The 22008-nt window shown below is 32.6% G+C and overlaps 1 protein-coding gene and 1 long non-coding RNA gene across 4 annotated transcripts in view; one reads left to right on the top strand and one right to left on the bottom strand.

The window, feature by feature from the left end:
• Positions 1 to 3851, bottom strand: part of LOC128983604 (major facilitator superfamily domain-containing protein 6-A) — a 117154-nt gene extending 113303 nt beyond the window's left edge. Inside the window, exon 1 of the mRNA XM_054402960.1 lies at positions 3746 to 3851. The gene's annotated coding sequence lies outside the window, so the exon portion shown is untranslated. The remainder of the gene's footprint in view (positions 1 to 3745) is intronic.
• Positions 3852 to 6826: 2975 nt separating this feature from the next.
• LOC128983064 (uncharacterized) lies at positions 6827 to 21138 on the top strand. 3 transcript variants are annotated; one of them, XR_008489789.1, is made up of 8 exons: positions 6827 to 6856; positions 7588 to 7670; positions 8481 to 8600; positions 9111 to 9233; positions 9744 to 9887; positions 11404 to 11535; positions 14476 to 14637; positions 21017 to 21138. It is a non-coding gene; the product is annotated as an uncharacterized LOC128983064 (long non-coding RNA). The 3 variants fall into 3 exon arrangements; XR_008489788.1 differs by lacking the exon at positions 6827 to 6856 and having other exon boundaries at positions 7537 to 7670; XR_008489790.1 differs by lacking the exons at positions 6827 to 6856; positions 9111 to 9233 and having other exon boundaries at positions 7537 to 7670.
• The last annotated feature ends 870 nt before the right edge of the window (positions 21139 to 22008 follow it).

Raw genomic sequence — 22008 nt, 5'->3', positions numbered from 1 at the left:
CAATAGAAGAGAAGACATACATGACCACAAAACAAAAAGAAAACAACAATTTGACCTACCATACAATAGACTTAAAAAATCTCAAAACCATCCAAACTACATAGGACTAAAAATTTTCAACCACCTCCCAGATCAGTTAAAAAATATTCAAAACACAAACTGCATTAAAAATAAACTTAAAGACTTCTCCTTAACAAGACCCTACTACAAAATAAATGATTTCTTAGAGACTGTTGATGACTAGAGATGATGTGATGAAATAAATCCGGACGAGCCCCCTTTCTTAAGGACAGCGGAGGCGAACACCCACAAGTAACAAGTAAGTAAGTAAGTAGCAAGTGGCCCAAATGTATATAGCCTAGGCTAAGTGGTAACAACTGGTTTTGATGGTTTTGGACAGTTCCATTTAAAATAATAATAAAAACGTGTTTACTTTCGGGCCAGTGACATCATTTTGTTTAAGTTTATGATCCATACAGTTTCTGTTATAATATTTTTGGGGTACACTTCCATATCTGTTGGCACAAACAACCGAATGAAAATATCGATCGATACCGTATATCGTTTGGTTAAGTAGTTAGGTAAGGTTAACCTAACCTAACTAACCAAACGATATATCGAATAATCTATAATACTCATTCAGTTGTTTGTGCCAAATGATATGGCAGTGTACGGTACTAGGCCTAGGCTATTTTTGTTATGTACTAGGTATAACCATAGACTAAGCAACACAAGTAGACTCCTCATCCCATTGTAAATTTTGAAGCTTGTTTTTTGCGTCTAGTTCATGTACGTCCACACTGATCGCTAGTGTAGACAACATTTTGTTTCTATTATTTTAGGGTTATTTTCATGATTTGTGCTTTACTATTTGGTTATATAACTAGGAGACCAGTTATTGTTTATGATTATATCGTTTTATTAGGTTAAACGAGGTTTTAAATTACTGAAATAACAAGAAACAAATTGTAAACTAAACATAACCTCTACAGTTGGACGTACAGAACTAACAATAAAATTGGCTTCAGCTGTCCCATTAGGATGACTAATCTACTAAGGGAGTATGTTTTATCTATGGTATAACTTACAATTTTGCTAGCCCATTAATTTTTATCTAGGTAGGCCTAGGGCCGCACAATTTGTTTTTCAGGATTAATTTTGCCAACGTGTCATTTAGAGGCTTCTGATTGACTATAACGAAGGTTTAGCAATTGAAAAATTATTTTTGTTCGTAGAATAAAATTATAAATGCCTCAAATTCAGTTTTATATTTTTTTATTATGAAATTAAACCGTCACAACCTAACCAAACCAACCAAACGTGCTGACAATGAAAAAATCTAATGAAGGATTATTAATCGAAAAAATAGTTCTGTTCATAAAATAAAATTATAACCTAAATGCCTCAAATCATATTTTACCTATAATTTTTTTATTATAAAATTAAACTATCATAACCTAACCAAACTAACCAGACTTGCTAATAATGAAAAATCAAATGAAGGTTTAACAGAAAAAAATATTTCTGTTCATAAAATAAAACTATAAATGGGTCAAATTCAATTTCATAATGTTTTAATTTTAAAATTAAACCCTCATAACCTAAAGGCCTTTTCACACCGGCGTACTGGACGTACTGTACGTACAGTACGCGGTCCTTTCACACCGCACAGAAACTTCCAAAACGTACACTTGTTCGTTTGCAGTCAGACAAGTAACACTGGCTGAGCACGTGGTTTGGAAGTGTTCACTGCGCATGCGCGAGCCCATGTACGCCACGTACGTTTTAGAAAAATCGCTCTCCGAGCGATTCACACAAAATCATCGCGTACATACTGGACGTACAGTACGATCTGTACGCGCGGTGTGAACGAGCTCATATGATAACATGGACAGCGATTTGTTGAAAAAAAACGTACCAAACGTACAGTACGTCCAGTACGCCGGTGTGAAAAGGCCTTAACCAAACCAACCAAACTTGTTGATAATGAAAAAAATCCAATATAAAAAAATAGTGCTACGGATGGGTTTCGAACCCGGGTCCTACGGATCATCAGCCCAGCACTCTATCCACTACACCACCGAGGCCGTTGGCATCAGCCGTATCGTCGCTGTAATGATGTTCCCTCAGCCAATCAGAAGCCTCAAAATAATACTGTAGGCAACACTAATCCTGAAATAAAAATTCAGCCCTAGGCACTACTATTACAGTGGGGGCCACCAGCATAAATATCCTCTTTTTTACACATTACCATATGGCAACCCTACCTACAGACGAACCAAGTACAGTATTTTTTTAATTAATTAATTTGAAACTGTTTTTCTTTGTCACAGCTATTTTGTAAAAACGGCTAGGCGTATAAACTTGGTAGAGGTGTCTAAAGAAAGGTCTTGGTCTGTAGATGAGCCATCAAAAGAGAAACATGGTGAATTCCCTTGGGGCTCTGCCCCCGTGGCCTTTAAATTCCCATCCCATGTTATTCTTATGGAGGAAAATGGGGTTTTTGTCACAGCTAATTTGAGAGAACGGCTGGGCGTAGAAACTTGGTAGGGGTCTCTAGAGAAAGGTCTTGGTCTGTAGATGAGCCATCAAAAGAGGAATGAGGCAAATTCCCTTGGGGCTCTGCCCCAGAAGCTTTTAAAGTTGCCTCTTCAGATTTGTTTACATTACGACCATATGCATAATTCTACACTTTTTAATGCAAAAGCTGTTAATATTTAAATTGCGATTTATTGAATTTGTCAAAATGAAGTGCAGTATTTGCAAATGGATTTTTCTGATTTTAAAATTGATTTTCTTCTGCATCGTGTCATGTTTTGCAATATAATGTTCTATTACCATATCAGTGGAAAATCCTAATATCACAGTAACTTAACTTTTAAAATTATTTCTTATGGAGTTAACTTAAGTTATATCTATTGTAGGCCTATGGTTTGGTTTCTGCCTTTTTTACCACTTCTTGGAGATTGTACGTAAGTGATATTCTTTGGCATATTGCATCTGTAGACGAAAAATGGGTTGGTGTAATTATTACAATGGAAAAGAGCGAGAAATCCTGGACAATTTGATATGGGCTAAAAATAAAACTGAATTAACACTGTGCTACATTTCTTGAGCAATCATTGAATAACCGAATTTTTGAAATAACCGATTTGCAAACAATGGAAGCATAGAAAAAGTCATAGAACACAACCAAGTAGAAGAAATAGAAATATTTTTTTTACACTAAAAACACTAAAAGAACAAGATTAGCTTTTTGAAAAAAAGATAAGATGTTTACAAAAGATTTTGATTATATCTAACTGTTGTGTAGATCATGAGTAATTCCATAATCTTTGAATCACCTGTAATGCTTCGCAATTGCTCGAATTCGAGCAACAGGTACACTAGTTTTAATTAATTGTATTAAGTAAAAAGCAGAAAGAGTTTATTTAAGAATGGCTAGAAAATTATTCCGGAATAATATAGGCTACTGTATGGATAGAGGACAAAAAAAAACTTTAGCCTAACTAATTTAAAATCATATTGAAGCAGGACATTAAAAAAATTTAAGGTAAGTTACCAATAGTAATTTTTAAAATAACATAAGTTAGATCAAATCACTTCACTTGGCTGAATTGATATGCAAGTGCGTGTGACAAACACTCCACTAGAGCCTATTCTTAAAATTATTTAAGTAAGTTTAGCAAGACCTTAGTAAAGTTAGTTAAAATGTATGATCCATACTTAAATAGGTGACTTTTACCTTTGTTGTTTGTTTTTTTTTTAACAACATCAATCTCAATCACAAATTATGTAAACAGTAAACACAAACACTGCTTTTGAGTTTAGGGTTTGACATTTAATTCATTCATAAATTAATTATTCAACAAACTTGCTCAGCTGTAACCAAACCAACCACCAGACCAGTCACCAGACCACACACCAGTCAGGCACACCGGTGGGGCACACGGGAGGGACTAAGGCTAACATATCTTGTACTGTCAGCGTTCGCCGCTAGAACCGAGTTGAACAAATTTAAATTATTTTTTTTTTTTTAGTTATAAAATTAACTTTTCCTACAGTTACCTAACAATGTACATGTTCTCTCACTGATTTGAGAAAGCAAAGTGGCCAATTCGCTCATCAGTGAGACAATGTTAACATTGTCTCACTCTAATTACTTTGTCTCACTCCAGATTTGCAACGTGAAGGCACGAAATAGTGAGCGCGTAACATGCAGGCAACGTCATATGCGCGCGAAATACGTTGGCAGCTCTGGCTGTAAATCAGCTGGTCAGCTGTTGTACTGTTGTATTTGTCACTTCGCATTAAATGTTATATTAAAAGTTCACTTCTGTGTAAAAATAGGTTATGTTTCTTCACCAATTTATTTGTTTTATGGTAACTGTAGGAAAAGTATAATGTGCAACTCGAGTTCAAAGTACAATTGCCTCACTCGAGAAACCATTCCTCACTCGCCTACGGCTCGTGAGTAAGGATTTCTCTCGAGTGAGTCAATTGCTCACTTTTCTCACTAGTTGCACAAATAACTATTTCAATTATAAAATAAATTTAAAATTTTTAGAATTAAACTGTCATAACATAACCTAACCAACCAGACTTGCTAATAATATAAAAACTATATAAGATAAAATCTAATTAATGATTACTTATAATTTTTAATTATAAAATTAATTTTAAAATTAAGTATTATAATACCCCCGCCGCAGCGAACCTGCAGACTAAGCGAATTTCCTTTTGCCTGACTGGATTTACACTAAAATGCCTCCTAAAAAAATATTACATTTATTCCTTATTTAATAGAATTATTTTAACAAGTACTTAGGTTTGCTGCAACAGGGCGGGTAAAAAGTGCTTTTTTGTTGTATAATGTTAATAGTTTAGTAAGAAATGAATGAATTTTCCAAATTCCATCAAAACATGTTCATAAAATAAGCAAACTACAACAGTTGATTTATTCTCCATAAGAATAACATGGAAATTTTAAATTTATAATTTTTTGGAATTTTCTCCATAACCTTTAGGCGCACAATAACGCTTCAATATACTAAATTATTTGTTTTTTTAAGCTCTACAAAATGATTTGGAAAGAAATTGTGAAATTTTGGATTTTTAGGGTCAAAAATTGGAAAAAACTATTTTTACCCCATAAAACCCCCCATAAACCCCTGTTCTCATAGCCCGAGCATGCTAGTAGTCAGCCCAGCGACTTGGCAGAAATTGACCTTGAGATGATCTAGGTGTACTCTCAGCTGGTTTAACTACAGCTGATTAGTTGACCACGTGACATTAGTTGACCACGTGATGTCAGTAGGTGTTTATATTAAATAAATTATTAAATTAAATAATGGATAAAAAGTGTTGGCCTGACCGGGTTTCGAACCCCGGTCTTTTTGTTGGTAGTTGGAGTCGTTACCATATGAGCCACAACAGTAGTTATGGGTATAGAGTTTATAGTGGTAAATGACACCTTATACAGGGTACCTATACCCTTGTACCTATACCTTGCATATACAGGGTGTGTATTGGAGATTTGATTTTAACATGGAGGTTCACGGGTTTGAATCTAACCTATGTTAGAGGTTTCGAATCTAAACTGAGGTCTATGGGTTTAATGCTAACCTATCATTGGAGGTTCACGGGTTCGAATCTAACCTATGTTAGAGGTTCACGGGTTCGAATCTAACCAACCACTAATGGTAACTGAGGTTTACTGGTTCAATCCTAACCTATGCTAGAGGTCTATGGGTTTAATGCTAACCTATCATTGGAGGTTCACGGGTTCGAATCTAACCTATGTTAGAGGTTCACGGGTTCGAATCTAACCAACCACTAATGGTAACTGAGGTTTACTGGTTCAATCCTAACCTATGCTAGAGGTTTATGGGTTCAATCCTAACCAATCACAACTGTTTATTTCAGCTGATCACGTGATCTAGTTTAGAGGTTCACGGGTTCAATCCTATCCTAGTAGGATTTGTAAAAAAAACGTTTTATATAGTGTATAATGCTTAAACCTTACTGTTGATCATAATTGGTAAATGTTGGAGGTTATTTTATAGTGTATAATAAATATAAATCAGCTGAAAGAGGGCTTAAGTGGAATTTTACCGTTGATCATAAAAGAATGTTAAATGTGTAGTAGTATTGGAGGTTATGTTGATATTATAATTTGTATATGTGTATCTCTGTAACCTACATATACAGGGTGTGTAAGTATTGGTTGGAGGTCTGTGGGTTCGATTCTAGCCTATACTAGAGGTTTAATGCTAACTAATATATCATTGGAGGTTATTCTATATATGCTATAGTGTGATAAAACAAATGATAATTTATGTATCTGATGTTAAAAACAGCTGAAAGAAGGCTTAAGTTTACCACTGAGTATAAAAATGGTCTTTGTAAAGGCTATTAAATATCATATGTCAAACTTACATCTAATCTATGCTAAACGAGTTACTTAGGTTGTTTTTTGTATAGTGAGAGGTTCATAGGTTTGATCCTTAGCGGGTTATATGAATTTATGTATGTAACCACAAGTGAAACAGGTCTATTATACTAGAGTACTAGTGTTGATGCAGTAATAAATGTATAAATATATAAGATTTACTATGTATTACTTGTACTATATGTACATCTTGTATAAATGTTTTAAGTCTAAGTTGTCAGAGCTTTCTTTAATGTAGCAGTGATTCTTACTATCTTGGTTGATTACGTGACCTCAAACCAATGCTTTGTTAATTAGTAACAACTGATTATATGACATTGGAGCGACCTCTACAGTGTAGCTTGTTTGTGTAGTTCAACACTTGTGTAGTTCAATGTGAGATCAATGTTACAGCTTCTATTATGGGTAAGTGTTAGAAGTAACTATTTATTAAAACTATTACTATTTTGAAATTTGTATTATAATACAAATGTATTAACAATAAAGGGTTTTTGAGGTTAAATAAAAACAGTAGATTTTACTCAGAGAAATATATATTTAGCCTATCGGCTATAAATTTTCTGCAAAAGGGACATCTATATACCCTGTGCGCGCAATTAGGGCACAGGGTATGCCCACATGGTTGTAAAGCAACTGTGGGGGCATTCTCTAGGCAAATTTGACACGTTACCGAATTAATTGGGGGATTTGATGGTCGTGGAACTCGTTCTGATATCATAGTGTCTATTTGGCCGGTAGTCTGCCTCAATACACCTTCTAAAGTGTTACGGAGGTCCTCCCATAGAGCTGATATAACTGCTGGCTGTAGTCCACAAGCATTTGAATAACCCTCTAATGTATTTCCGGCTAAGCTAGCTACAGCTAGGAGTTCGGTTCGTAGCGTAGCAATCCTACCAGCTGCAGCTGCAGGTAGGGTAAATTCCGGGTTATTCATAGCCTGAAAGATATTATACAAGAATTAATGTTTTTATCTATTTATATAAAATAGTATAAACCATAAATCAGCTGGTTAGTAAAATTTATTACAGTAGTATATAATAAATCTCTCTCAAGTTGGAGGTAAACAATAGTTAAATTTTGTGTGGAAAGTTTAGTGTAAACATATTAATTTATTTATGCTTAATTTCTCTTTAAAGGATACCTACCCTTTGAAGTAACCTCCAGCGAAAGGTTTCAAGGCGAGCGCTCTGCCGGCAGCTGCGACATTCATGTGTTTCAGGTATAGTTGAAGTAGAATTCTGAAAATAGAAACATATATATTAAGCTGACTTTTATTTACTTCAATATATAGTTGATTTATCATCAAGGTAATATTATATTTGGATCACTCATTTACTAGTTAATCTGTATCATATAAAACTGGGGTAGCTTTCTCTTCTAATTTAAATTTATTGTTGAAGGAATAAAAATAACTGAATAAACCTCTGTTATAAAAACATATACTACAGATTTATATAAACATTTTGTAGATTTAATAATGTAGTGTTTAACTAATATTCTTTCTATAGATTTGTATAGGTGAAATATTTGTTTAAGTACTATATCAAGTCCCAATAAGTGGAAAATAATATGGATAAACCAGGTGTAGCCCACTGTTGGAATGTAAAACTTATTAGAACTAAAAATATATGTGTTGAAGTAACTTTGTGATTAGTTAACTAATGCAACTCTATTTAAGTGTAACAGTTTATTAGATTAATAGCTATAAAGATTAATAAGTTTGATAAATGTGGTGTTTTATTTTTAAATCTTTAAAAAAGAGATAAATAATAACAGAAAAAATCTAATAGCTGTAATTGTATCTCAACACTTTTATTTGTTGTATATATATAAGAAATTTATCATTAGTAACTAAAGCAAGCTTAGGAAGCTAATATGTTTAGTAGAGTTAAAACCATTGAAGTAATTACTTAACTATATCAGCAAAAATAAAAAGTATGTTGAGTTGAATGATTTGATTTTGAGTTTGTTCTTACAGGCTATCAGTATTACACTTATATGTCTTGTAATGTTAAAATACTTATTACAGGTTGTATATGTTGGGGAGGTTGGGATGGACCGGCTAATTCATCAGCTGTTGGCCGCTGTCTAGCAACATCAGCTGGGGTATTCACTGTTGAAGGTGTTTGGGATATAGCTGAAGTTGAAGGTATTGTAGGTCTAATGATATTAGTTATATCGGAAGATGGCTATTGAAAACAAAATAAGTATTAGTAATAGCTTAGGTAGTAATTACTTGATTACATCAGTAAAAATTAAAAAATGTCGAGTTAATTAAATTGATTTTGTTAAAATACTATAATAATTTGTACTTGTTTCTACATGTATGTTTTATTAAACAGAACCTTACTGTTGAGCATAAAAGAATATTAAATATGTAGTAGTATTGGATGTTTATAATAAATGTGGAACAAACGATAATTTATCTATCTGATGTTAAAAACAGCTAAAAGAGGGCTTAACTTTATCATTAAAAGCTACTAAATATAGTAGGTTTGACTTGAAGGTGGTTGATAATTATCTAACTTCTTTGGTAATTATCTAACTACATTAGTAAAATAAAAAGTATGTTGAGTTGAATGATTTGATTTTGAGTTTGTTCTTACAGGCTATTAGTATTACACTTATATGTCTTGTAATGTTAAAATACTTACTACAGGTTGTACTCGTCTGGAAGGTTGGGATGGTCCAGCTAATTCATCAGCTGTTGCTGTCTGCTGTCTAGCAACACCAGCTGGGGTATTCACTGTTGAAGGTGTCTGGGATATACCTGAAGTTGAAGGTATTGTAGGTCTAACGATATTACCTATATCGGAAGATGGCTATTGAAAACAAAATAAGTATTAGTAATAGCTTAGGTAGTAATTACTTGATTACATCAGTAAAAATAAAAAAATGTCGAGTTAATTAAATTGATTTTTTTAAAATACTATAATAATTTGTACTTGTTTCTACATGTATGTTTTATTAAACAGAACCTTACTGTTGAGCATAAAAGAATATTAAATATGTAGTAGTATTGGATGTTTATAATAAATGTGGAACAAACGATAATTTATCTATCTGATATTAAAAACAGCTAAAAGAGGGCTTAACTTTATCATTAAAAGCTACTAAATATAGTAGGTTTGACTTGAAGGTGGTTGATAATTACCTAACTTCTTTGGTAATTATCTAACTACATTAGTAAAATAAAAAGTATGTTGAGTTGAATGATTTGATTTTGAGTTTGTTCTTACAGGCTATTAGTATTACACTTATATGTCTTGTAATGTTAAAATACTTACTACAGGTTGTACTCGTCTGGAAGGTTGGGATGGTCCAGCTAATTCAGCAGTCATTGCTCGCCGCATTGCAACATTAGCTGACGACGACCTATCTACAGATAGCCAAATTCCATCGGTTGAGGATGCCTGGGCTACAGCTGAAGTTGAAGGTATTGAATGAGGTGTAATAGGAGGTACTACTAATGAGGGTCTAACAACAGAAACTATTGTTGGTGAGAGCTGTTGAAAATAAAATTAGTATTAGTAATAGGCGGGGTGTTATTAAAATAATATTAAATTGTTTAGGTAATACTACCTACATGTTCTGATGAAAACATTCGTAGAAAACTTGAAGGTTCCAGTATTATCATATTTGTAATTTCTTCATGTGGAAATCCAGAAATAGGGATTGAAGCTGAAGGGATGTTTGTTAGGTCCCTCTCATAAAACACACCATCTCTCTGAAACAAATAGTTTAAAATGTAAATAGGTATAAGATTCTCTTAAACTATAAAAATCTTTTTGTCTCTATATAACTCACCATAAGAATTCGTAGAACACAGGTAACATCATTAATCCTTGAAGTTATATAATAATCCTCAACTAACAGCTCCTGCAAAGCTGTTGTATAAAGCTCGCTTACACACCTCTCAGCATAATCTTGGTCTACTTGCCGGAAGTTGGTGGGTATAGCAAGTCTAGCTATAACTTCTTCCTGAAACACAATCTTAGCTAAATAATGATATACAGTATAAACATATATAATATAAATTATATTTTAATATTGTTTTAAAAATATTTAAAATGTATTTTACCGAAAAAATGTGAAGAACTATCCCTCTTGTGTGTACGAACCAAAGGCCAAAGTTATTTGATCTGTTAATCTGAAACATAAAATGGTTATAATATAATCCTAGTAAATATTTGTTGTATTGTTTTTGCTTGTATATTTTTGGACTTTTTAAATACTTCTTTTAAAATATTTCTTACTGAGTCTCCACGGGGTAAAAGCACTCGTTCTGTATTTAGCCGCCTACGTCTAGTGGGTGGTGGTGAAGAACTCTCAGATATCTGTAAAAATAAAGCTTATTAAAAATAGAATAATAATAACTAACTGTTAGTTTAACTATTATTGAAATCAACTCATCTGTTGGTTGCTAGACTTTTTTAAAATCACAACCTTAAACTAAAATTAAAGTTTTAATATTTTTTATCATAAAACTCTGTTACATACCTAGGATTATTTAATATCTAAGATATGTATTATATAAGGAAAACTATAACTTACATTATTTATAGCTCTTCTTTGTTCATTTTGTCTACTCTGTAAATAGAAGGAAATAATATTATTACCCTATTTGAACTAGTAATATTATATAACTCTAAAAGAATTTTTTGTCAAAACATTTTGTTGGTTAGGAATCTAAATATATACACCTGTGTGTTTAATCATGCTTAACATTATATGTTGTAGCTTTCTGAAATTATAAGGCTCTCTTATAAATAAAAATTAAATCACAAACTATGATCAAGTATATATATAGTATAGTTGAGATAAATAGAACTTGTTTGAAATGTAGAACTTTGTGATTGGTTTGTAATAGAAAAAAAGCTATTAAAATAAGTAGAATTTAAAATCTTGTTTAACAAACTCTAACTAATTCTAATCTATAAATATACTTACAGCTGATCTTAGAATATCACGATCATCTTGAAAGAAGGAATCTCTTGAACTCTGACTTGGTGGAACTACAGATCCAGGGCTTGAAGGTGGTGAATCTATGATGCTTGAATTTGGGCTTGATGGTGAACTAGCTGGTGAGTTGTTTTGTATAGGAGTTACTAAATAGTTATAGATGTGATCATTTATGTGTATCCAGTTTGTATTAGCTGTAAAACGCCTTGTTGTTGTTTGCCAAGCCCAAATAGGGTTGTCTTGAAGTGTATACATTCTGATCAATTGCCAATTATATCCATCAATGTTTTCATGTATGATAACTATACAATTAGAGGGACCTGCTCCTTGTATTTGTATTTCATGTGTTAGTTGTTGCACTGTTTGCTAAAAAACAAATAATTAAATTATATAGCTGATTAAAATATAAACAATAATCTAGAAACTTTTAAAACAGCTAGAGCAGAGCCTAAGAGTATAAGACTAGTTTGCAACATATTATTTATATAGATTATAAATATGTTTGTTGCTTAAATTATAAATACTAATAACTTTTAAAGAGTTAACTTAATCACCTCACTATAGTCATCAAAACTAAAAACAAATTCTTAAAGCTCTTGTGTAATTGATTACTGTGTAAAATCTGTCTAAATAAAAGGTTTAGTAAAATATATTTGATTTAGAGTAAAGTTTAAGATATGAGAGGTGACAAAAATACTTAATCTTGATATATTGTAAAAATCTAATTATATATATTCAAGTTATATAGCTTACCCAGGTAATTGGATAAAAGTTGCTTAATACATGTGGCGGGGAGCGAGGCGGTAAAAGCGGGTTAGCTTCTAAAATGAGAAGATGGCCAAGATCGTTTTGAAAAAAACTATCTGTCTCCATAGCAACAAATGGCTGAAAACATAAGTAGAATTAAAAACCTAATAAGTTTAATTTAACACTTAGATAAGTAGAAGTTTATCTATATAAAGCTTCTACTTACAACAAGAACAGAAGATTCAGCCTCTCTTAACATATCTCTTAAGTGTGAGTTAAGGACAATCCTTTTTGATATAGGTGCTTGCCGAACATTAGGTCTTGCAAGCAGTTGACGTTCTTCATTAAGAGTTATAGATGCACCATTTCTCTATAAAAAACATATTATGATTAATAAAAAATACTTTTTAAAAGAGACACATTATCTATATAAATAAAATTAGAGTTTTGTCTGTATATCGGATAAAATTATAAACTTTTTATCTTTTGGTTTTTTGATTTCTGATAACTAGGAAAAAGACTTTGAAATAGTGTTGTATATAGGTGGGAAATTATATTTTTAAATAAGCATTTTTAGTCAAGATTTAGTATATAATTGATAGATAAAACTGATAGTAAAAATAAAAGTAGGCCTATTATGTTTTATTTGTCACCACTGGTGGTTTAATTTTGTTAAAGTGCATCTCATGTGATAGGATATATTAGGGTTAACTAGTAGATACAGATAATTAATCCTTTTATTGATTATTATATTGGTTTAAAACAAACAACATAAATTAAGTTATATATAATAGTTAGCATATCTAAAAATACATAAACCAACTGTTTTATAAGGTTTTAACTAAATACCATAAAAGTTTTATATTACACAGTTAGTGATTATATATTTTTAAATAAAACCTACCATTAATCGAAGTAAAGTCCAGACAAGATTAGGATATTCTTGTGATGACTCTATGATATGGACTCCAGTTTGTTCGGGAGGGTTACTTATCGACCACATATCTCGAATCCTATTTTGAGCATATTCCTAAAAAACCATACATATATAGATTAAAAATAAAGAATTAGACAAACTACTTCTACTACTATTAGAGGTACTTAAACTACATAGAGACCTACATACCTCAGAAATTGTCCAGAAGCCCGTAGGTATAGGTGGTATTAGGTCTAGATTATCATAGTCTAATGTGACAAAGGAAAGGACATCCCCATGCACATTAATGAAGTAATGTTCCAAGTCAGCATTGTAGGGATATTGATCCAAAAAGGTCTCCAAACCACCGCCCCACTGTAATAACAAATATATATTTATACAAAAGTTATGAATTAACTATCAAATTAAACTATAATTTGGCTCACAGCCCTAATTAACATATAGGCAAAATTTTATAAATATTTAAAGTCAGCTGTTGGTAAAAGTTGGTTCTATGATATACATTAAAATTACCAATAGGGTGCAGTCTATTATATTTATAAAACAGCTTCAGCATAGACAAAAATATACAATGAGAACTAGTAAAATTGTTTACAGTTAGGTTTTTAAATTTGTGATATCTTTTTAGGCTAAATAATAAAACATTATAGTAAATGTGTATACAACAAATATAAATAAAGATGAATAATAGTTTACTTACAGTTTCCAAAATTGATCGTTCTCTTTCATCTCTTGTATCTCCTTCTATTGTTGCCCTATCCTATAAAAACATATTCATTGATAAAAAACACTAACAAAGAGCTTTTCCTAATTAAAAATAAATAATTATTTTATAATAAATATATTAAAAAACACAAAGCTACTTTTAATTATTTATCTAAAGTTGTATAATTATATAGTACTACTTACTTGACCATTTGGGGGCAGATTTTCATCAACTGCTTCAGAGCTGATTAGTAGTCTCAATACAAGTAGTATGAAGAATAATAACACCATATTAGCTATGATGAAAACTAACATAACAATAATCCATATAGCAGCTAGCAGCTACAGCTTATATATATATGATTGGAGGGAGGGAACATCTGAGTTAACCACATTTTCCACCTCCTTCCTAAGACAGTATTATCTGTCACTATTTCCCCTCCTCTCCAAAGCAATATTATCTGTTACTATCATCATTTTCTAACAAGATGCTCAACACTAAAGACTGTTGGAGCTGTCGCCGCACCGTCTTTTGCTGCTCATTCGAGTACCTCTGGGATAGTTGGCTTCCCCTTTGTTGCCAGTACGTATCTTTAAACTTAGTTTTTAAAATTTTTTTCTTAAAGGTTTTTAACTTTATGCTGATTCTAATACTCTTTTAAATGATTTATAGGTGTTCGGAGCTAGCTTCAGAGGAGGAGATCCTAACTGTCCATTATGGACAGTTTAGGGAATACGTGGCCGAGTGCAGCCACGAGATTGAGGAAGAGGACGAGGAGCAAGAAGAAGAAATAGAAGAAGATGAAGGAATTGTGGCCGATTTAGAAGAAAATTGGTAAATTTATTAAATATATTTTCACTTAGGTGACACAGGTTTAAGTTTATAGTAGGATCATTATTTTATATAACCATATAAAAACATATATAATGTCTAAAGTTTAAATATCACAAATATTTTTAGGTAGGTATCCACTTTTATTTTAGGGTCCACTAAATCCCGACACATATATTTTTACATAAAAAACATACACTTAACTAATTAACCCACCCCCGACTAAGTTATTTGTCCAGTTAAAACTAAGCAAATTTTAACTTATATTTTTACTAAAAATATTTATCCCTAATTTAAATATCATTAAATTTAACAAACACTTAGGGTTGCTACAGCAGAGAGTAGTAAAAGTATTTTTAACTTTAATTGTATAAAATAATACAAGCAAACTATAACAGTTTACAATTTTCTCCATAAAAATAACATAGAAGTAACTATTTGGCACACAATAATGTTTTAATCTACTAAATTATTTTTAGGTTAAAAACCTGTTTTACTTTATAAAACTCTTGGTTCAGCTATGTTGGTAGCCTCTAGGGTTATCAAAATAAAATTGGTTCTAGGTCTTATTATAATATATTAGCTTATTTCCTATATAGAAATTTTGCTAAAACCAAAATTTTTATACAACTTTTACTAATTTAAATGATAAAAACTTATTAACAATTAAACTAAGTATTTTAAAACACAATTGTTATACAAATTGTCAAACAGCTACTATAGTTTTAACAATAACTTTCCTTAAAGATGTTTTTTTTTACATAATAATAAATATAGACTATAATAGGGATCAAGATATATATCATTTTACTTTATTTATATTGAAACTATAATTATAATATCCTACTAAAAAATCAATTTCTTATCTATATTATAAATTTAAAAGTTTGTGTGATTATATATATTACTCTTAAACAACTAAATAGATTAAGCTAAAGTTTAACACAATAATAATATATAGCCTCAAATATATACATATTTTATGAGTATTTAAAGTTAGCTGTTAAATCTATACATTAAAAATTATAAAATTCTCTAATAAGGTATAAGGTATTTATCTTTGTATTTATAAAAACAGCTTCAGCAAAGACAAAAATATATAATATAAACAATAAGTAGGATTGTTAACAATTAGATTTTCAAAATTGTGATATCTTTTTAGGTTAAATAGTAATATTCCAACTAAATTACAAATTAACTTTTGTCCTTCATTAATGCATAACTTGAGTATAACTGCAATACACCTTATATGCTAACCCAAAATAGGTATTTTGTTAGTAAAATAAATCACCGAGATTTGCTTATAAATATTTTATACAATAGTATTATATTTTTAATTCCCCAATAAATTCTCTATAATTTATATATCTCAAGATTTTTTTGTAAAGATTACACAAAATCATATTCGACATTGGTTTTACCACAGATAATAGACCGGATAAAACATGATAATAATTGACCATTTTTATAATTCTTATCTGACCCTATGCCACTAAAGATATCAAAGTCCGTTACAAGAAACCATACATCCTGTTGTACTATCCTCATCGTTATCGAGTACACTTATCACAGCGGATGTGTGTTTTTATTTAGATAACCCTTTCCGCCTGACAAATAATTTATATCTAGTATAGTTTTTCCTTATAAAAATTATATATACACATCTTTTAGCTTTATATTGGATAGGGTTTGAGACTATCCCCTCATTAAGTGAGGCCAAGTTAAGCGTTATACAACCTATCCAGTTTATAATATTATATACCAGTTTATAATATTATATAATATTATATTGGTTGATGTCGTAAAACGTCCTCTCCTTTATTTATAAAGCTTTTTTTTGTCAAGTCTATAGATTTAGTTATATAACCCTACCAAAGTTAACATTCAAAGTTTGCGGGCGGTTTAGTTGGCCTCGCCAGTGACTTTCACTCATGGTTTACGGGCTGTTTAGTTGGCCGCGCCAGTGACCAATAACATTCACACAAGTACAAAGAGGGGCACAGGTTATATCCAATCTGAATCCCTCAGTGTACACATTCACACAAGTACAAGGAGTAGCACAGGTTCTTCTAAATCTGAACTACTCAATGTACACACACACTCACACCTTGGTCAGGTTACATAAGTATATATCTATAGACTTGTTTTTTTTTACTAGGAGAGCTATATACATTAATATACAGTGAAAATTACAAAATTATTTACAAAGAAGTTTACATTTACAATACACTTTATGTGGCCCTTTGGACTTTTCTATATCCAAAAGGTAAAGTATCATATTGACCTTCATACCTCCTTTTAGGACCAGTTATTTTAAACACTTTGCTCTCAGCGATGGTGACGATGTCTCTGTCTCTAGTCCTTCTGATTCTACTTTCTTCAATTTCAACAGTCTGTTTTGCTTCACTCAGAACCATCTCTTTTAATTTTTCAAAATTTACAACTTTTGATGTTTTAAAGTTAAGGGTGAGGCCCTTGATTTTACATATTGGGATCAATTTTTGTTGATTAGTTGACCAGACAAGGTACGCGTAAGTTTTAGGCCCCCCAGAGACAAACTCAGTGATATAAGAGCCAGGTCCATACTCTACTAATTCGTCAGTCATTTCACCGAGGTAATCTCCTGTAGACACCCTATAAAGACCGTTTCCATATATGTAAACAAAACTGTCAGTATCATAATATAATACTTGAGCTCCTAGGGCCTCAAGGTGTTCATAGAGCTTGAGTCTTGCCTGCGAGGTAGTGTAGGCCGCAATACAAACGTTTATGTTACCAAGACATTCACCTACCTCTGTTAAATATTCCCATGAAACTACAACAACCTCATCATTAACAATCTGAATTCTGTTTACTTTAATTTCGGGGCTAGAGAGCATTTGAAATAATGTTTTCGAGTCTCTAACAATAGTAGCCTTAGTTTGATTTTCCCTCTGTCCAAATTTTCCCCAAAAACTGTTTAGCATTAATTTTGCCAAAGATCTCAAACCTCCATTCTTAACAATCTTTTCTTTCTCCAACTTAATTCCCTCGTGTCCCAAATACTCTGCAATATACTTATTTTTGTCCTCCTCAGTCTTACACCATTCCGGATAGCCCGAAGCTTCCTGTTTCATCTTAAGAAATTTATTGATAAAATCGGTGAACAAACCCCCATTTTCATAAGTCGCTACCTGATACTCCCACAACTCATACATATCCAATACAATATACCCTTTCTCTACTGCCTTTCTGATTTCATCCATTGTCCATGTCCCAACTAATGCCCTATTATCACTGTCATGATTACACTCTCCCTGATACATCATTTCCCCACACGTTCTACACAACACAAACATCAATTTATCATTCATTTTTGTAGGGAGTACAGGGTGGTAGAGATCACGAGGCGGCAATACTTTACATTTTAACAAACCCTCTACACCCATACCTCTTTCACGACACTCCCTGTCTCCTACATAGATGGTTGGGTGGCCTATGGGGTACTTCCCATACTTACAAACATAAGGGTATAGGGAACAAACATCAACATACTGTATAGTTTCCCCCTCAACACATTTGTGATACGATTTTGCGTTGCCCGTCCTACCTCCAAAAAAAGCCTACCTTGGATCAAGTGGGAGATTGTTTAAGATAGGCAAACTATCCAGATATTTAAGCTGCTGATCTTTTTTTTGTTTACGAAATTCGCATTCCCACATCTCTACTAGTGCGTGTTCTGTAAACTTTGCATTTTTAGCCTTGGTTCGCTCATAGCGAAGATGTAGGCTATCAGAAGGATCCTCTTTTAAAGGAGCGTGACGGTTGTAAGGAAAACATTTAACACATCCGTGGAAATAACAACCATTAAATTCGTAGATGTTCCTGCCATCAAAACCATCTACTTTCATTCCATTGACTTTGACTTCTTTACCTCGACCTGCGTGGCCAATCCTAATCCCGTTGGTTTCCTCGACCCAAGAAAGCCATTGGAGCGCTATATTTGATTGATTGTCTACTAATCGATAGCCGTTCTTAGGGATAAGTCCGATAGTATTGGGTTTCAGGAAATTACGGCGGAAAGCTAGATTACAAGCACTCGCAATGGTAACAGCCTCGAGAAACGGGTCAACATTACACTCTTTTAGAAAAATTGAACGAAACTTTAGACAGGCTTGGGCTAAGATATCAACATCTGAAATACAATAGACTAGGATCTCATTTTTAAAGTTGAACTCATAGTTACTAATGACCTGGTCGCTGTACCATTTTTCAAAGTCATTGTGGGATTTCTCAAACATAGATTCGGGACAGTAGTACTTTTTGTCCGGCATAGGGCCTACATAGTCTTGATTTGCCAGAGTATTGAACAGGTGGGGAAAGTAGCCTTTCTTTTTCTCTGGAGGTAGGTCAAAGGCTTTAGGCAGAGCATACAGAGCCATAGGGAAGTAGCTAAGGGAGTCAACAAACCTCACATTATCAATTTCCATTAGAATGATTTTAGTTCCCCACATTACAAGTTCCGGTGTGAATTTTGTTTCTTCCAACAAGTACTTTAACAAAAATTGAAAGTCAAACCCCTGCCCATTATGTGCAATTACACAGATTTTTTTAAACTGTTTCCTCACTGACATGACATAGTTCATAAACTGATTGATAGGGTCAGAGTCAAACACTCGTGTACGATTTTTACATGCTATACAGAATTTCCCCTCAATACACTGATAACAAAATTGCTGGGACACACACAAGTTTACTTTATGCACTTTACTTTCAGGGTCAGAGGGCAGAGGCTCATCCTGACGGGTTTCCAAGTCAAAGAAAATAAAAGCATAATCTTTAGATTTAGGTTTACCCTCATTAGGTTTCATATAACATTTATGGTTAGGATCTTTAAATGCTCCACAAGGTTTACAAAATACTTCCCCACACTTATGTGGGGTTGATCGTTCCTTAAGCAAAACTAGTTTCCCGCAATCAAGACATTTCTTTACATGTTTACACCTATCAACCTGATGCGCAATGAAACAGCGTTGGTTTTTATAAGTTAGATTGCATTTAGGACACAAGATTCCCCCATACACCTCTACACAAGGAGGTGAGATAGTCTGACAACAGGGACAAATGTTTGAACAGCGGTGCTCACCTTTATGATCATACGGGACATAACAACCATCACAGAAATAGTTACATACAAAAGCAGCAGTCAGGCTAGTAATTACATTGTAATGTCCATTATGAAACAACAAGTTAATTTTAAACTTGGGGTTCTCTACATTTCCCTCAAAATACACATCCCGACCTTTAGCGTTGTAGTTGTACACAGTGATTTTATAGTCTTTAAGCAGATGTTGGAATTTTTCAAGCTCAGAAATACCTGCACCACCCTCAGGCATCACGACTCTTGCTCTACGTACAAGTTCCTGAGCCCTAATAGTCTGTCTTTTTCTATCATCTTGTCTCACAGCTTTGTATTCGGGATCTTTAGTTATATTAGCTATAGCCACTACAATAGCACGAGGAAGACACAGGTTATCTTTATTATTAATTACAACAATCCCTTTCCTAGCTTTACATTCTTCATCAAAAGTGTTGTACAAGCCTGGTCTTTTGCGGCACCCTGAACCTACAGGGAGATTAACTCGGGTACATTCAACTTGAAACGTGTCCGTGGACTTGATTGATTCAGCGTTTGATTGCACAATTCCCCCAAAAATTTGCCATAAGACATCCTCGTTTACTTCATTTGCAGGGCGAAAAGCAACAAACCCTGGCTCTTTACTTTTTAGGTTAAGTGAACGCAAAGTAAATCCCAATTGGTCGCCCTCCTGACAAACTTCTTTCATTTCATTTACAATTTGACCAAACCCTTGTCTTAGCCAGTCAATCTCACTAGTTTCTGGTGGGGGGTTAGAAAACTTAAAAACAGTATTAATTCCATGAATGCGAAATCTCTTTACATAATTTTCATGTTTATCTAGAATATTTACAGGGACAATTACTTCAACAGAATCTTCTACAACATTTACAGGTTCATTATTATCAACAGATTCATTGGAATCTACTGGAGCAGAGTTACTTACATCCGTCATCTTGAAGCACTGGGAGCAAAGTGATGCAATAATGGCAGGGTTGCGATAAGGGTTTATATAGGGACAAGAATGACCACAAATGTGGTTATCAAAGGTGACGTGGTACACAAGAGGAAGTGATAGCTGTTGTTTTAGATGATGCAATACCACAAAAGTGGTTATCAAAGGTGGTTATCCGGTTGTGATTTGGTACACAGGAAATGATAGTTGCTATTTTAGATGATGCAATACCACACAAGATGTCGACATTATATTTAATATTATATACTATATAATTATTATATACTAATTATGTTTATTATTTGTTTCAGATGGCTGCCCCTCTCCTCCTCCTCTACTAGCACTAAGTATTTAGTTGTAGAAATATCAAAATATGTATATAATATAAATAGAAATAATATAAGTTTGTATATATAAATAAATTCATATTTAGCTTTCACAGTTGTTTTTATTATTCTTTCAACTAAATATCCAACAAGTTTTAAAATTACATAATCTAATAGGGGGAGGCAATGGAAAAATTGGCGGGAAAGCATATAAGACAGAAGTGAGGTTATGTTACAAGAGCACCTAACCTGTAGTTGGCTAGACACTAGTGCTGTAACCTAGTAGAGAATTTGTAAACTAATACCTCAACTTAGAGTAACATACTGTTAACACTTAGTAATAAATTATTAAGTAAAAAGTGAGGTTATGTTACATATACAAAGTCACATAAGTGGCTAACAGTAGTTGGTAGCACTAGTGCTGCAACCTAGTAGAGAATTTATAAACTAATACCTCAACTCAGAGTAATCTGTTATGATGAATCTTATATCAAGTCATCAATCATAATTATAATCAAGTCATAAATTATAATCATAAGTAATCATTATTATAATTATACCATCAACACTAGCGCTCTAGTGGTGAATTAACAAAGTGGTTTGGGTAAAAGTGAGGTTATGTTACATATACAATAAAATCAGTAGTTGGTAGCACTAGTACTGCTACCTAGTAGAGAATTTGTAAACTAATACCTCAACTCAGAGTAACATACCATCGACACTTAATAATAAATTAATAAGTAAAAAGTGAGGTTATGTTACATATACAAAGTCACATAAGTGGCTAACAGTAGTTGGTAGCACTAGTGCTGCAACCTAGTAGAGAATTTATAAACTAATACCTCAACTCAGAGTGATCTGTTATGATGAATCTTATATCAAGTCATCAATCATAATTATAATCATAAGTAATCATTATTATAATTATACCATCAACACTAGCGCTCTAGTGGTGAATTAACAGACTGGTTTAGGTA

This window comes from Macrosteles quadrilineatus, unplaced genomic scaffold, assembly GCF_028750875.1.
Source record: "Macrosteles quadrilineatus isolate MER2022 unplaced genomic scaffold, UCM_ALF_1.0 Scaffold_1__1_contigs__length_201487025, whole genome shotgun sequence".
Classification (NCBI taxonomy): Eukaryota; Metazoa; Arthropoda; class Insecta; order Hemiptera; family Cicadellidae; genus Macrosteles; species Macrosteles quadrilineatus.
The sequence above is the reverse complement of the archived record's forward strand: the minus strand, read 5'-3'. Positions and strand labels throughout refer to the sequence as shown.